The sequence below is a fragment of the Pteropus vampyrus genome, unplaced genomic scaffold (genome assembly GCF_000151845.1).
Source record: "Pteropus vampyrus isolate Shadow unplaced genomic scaffold, Pvam_2.0 Scaffold82, whole genome shotgun sequence".
Lineage (NCBI taxonomy): Eukaryota > Metazoa > Chordata > Mammalia > Chiroptera > Pteropodidae > Pteropus > Pteropus vampyrus.
In genome coordinates, this window is record NW_011888863.1 from 4,389,747 (window position 1) to 4,391,623 (window position 1,877).

Sequence of the window (1,877 nt, forward strand, 5' to 3'; positions counted from 1 at the left end):
ATCCCATCAAATATCTCGTCAGAGTTCAAATTTCTCCATTTATATTTGTATATTATATATTGTATATAATCGTATTTTATATATATGTATAGGTAATATATAAATATATAATATATGCTATACATTAATTATATTTATATTTATATATAAATGTGTGAGTGTATAATTTTTAGTCAGTTTATTTGACTCAGGATCCAAACAAGATCTGCACATTGAATTTAGTTGGTATGTCTAAGTCTCCTGTATTCTTTAGCTTTCTTCTTAGCACTCATCTTGATTTTCTTGCAAATTCATCAGAGAAGCCAGGTTATTTGCTTAACAGAGTTGTCTGCATTTTGGATTTTCCTAATTACATCACTGTGGTGTCATTAAAATGTTCCTTTGTTCTGTACATTTCCTGTAAACTGCCAGTTATATCTAGAAACTTAGTTTTCTTTTTCCTTCCTTTTTTTTTTTTTTTGTTCATTCGTTTTACAAGAATACTTCCTAGTGTGGAACTGAATTTTACAATATTTTGCAAAACTAAATATGCATGTACTTAATAATCTAACTTTTAGAAATTGACCCTTAGGAAACACCTTCAAAAATACAAAATAACATATGTAGAAGGCAAAATTCCAATAACAAAATATGACCTAAATGAAATTGGTTGACTACGCTGTGGTACAGTCACACGACAGTACCATGTAGCCATTAAAAAAAAGGATAAAATCTCTCTGAAGTCATATATTTTTACAAAAAAGAAATGAGGGCTTATAAACCATAAATTAAAGAAAATAATTATAACTTTTAGAATAGAAACAGTATGAGAGAGTAGAAAAAAGGATGACTTCTCAGAATATGCATTTTTTAATAATATAAAGTTTTGACTTTTGAGTTGTGTGAATATTTTATATATTTATACATGGCATGAATACTTAAAATGAAATAAAAAAATATATTATGAGAAATGATTTTTCATTACAACGTAGAACTTTCCTCCATATCTGTTGTTTCAGACTGTGATCAGAATACTTCATTTAACAACTAATGTGTCTTTCAATGTGGATTCCCCAAAAGGAGCCTATCACTCACTGTATTAAACGCTTAGCATCATTTAACAAAAGAATGACCATTGCTTGCATTTTTTTATGTGTGTGATTGTAACCATTATGTAATCCATTTGATTAGTGCTCAGGATATCTTAAATTAATATTTTGACAGAGGGTAGTGTCTTATATTTTGAATTATGCAAAAATGATTCAACATTGCAGCATTCCAGAGAATCTGCTTCGAAAGGAAAACTTAAAATCACATAATTGAGAATATGTATTAAGTCTATGGCCATGCTACCCCAAACAAGCCCAATCCCGCCTGATCTTGGAAGCTAAGCAGGGGTGGGCCTGGTTAGTACTTGAATGGGAGACTACCTAGGAAGACCAGGTGCTGTAGGTGTAAAAAAAATAAATAAATACAAATAAGGGATTGTAAACTGACAAATAAATACAAATAAGGGATTGTAAACCAGGTGCTGTAGGTGTAAAAAAAATAAATAAATACAAATAAGGGATTGTAATCTGTGAGGTCAACCAAGGGTTGCCTCATCTAAAAAAAAAGAAAAAAGAGAGAGAATATGTGTTCAAAAATTAACTGACCAAATACTCTAAAACTTCATATCCAAAGTAATGTTTTAGGAGGTCTCAAAACAAAGATATTTGTAAATGGAGGTATTTCTTATAACCCAAATTAGCAAAATGTTCCTTTGTAAACTCAAAAGAAGAAACATCCTACAACAAAATGAATATTGCAGGCAAAATAAGTGTTGCTTTTCTACTCTGGATTTTCAGGTCTGTTTGTGACTGTTAGGAAGGCATTATTCTACAGTTTTGGACTCTGTT

General features: G+C 30.1%; 1 pseudogene; it reads left to right on the top strand.

Annotated features, from left to right (window-relative positions):
* The first annotated feature begins 1,315 nt into the window (after positions 1–1,315).
* LOC111741888 lies at positions 1,316–1,434 on the top strand (annotated as a pseudogene).
* The last annotated feature ends 443 nt before the right edge of the window (positions 1,435–1,877 follow it).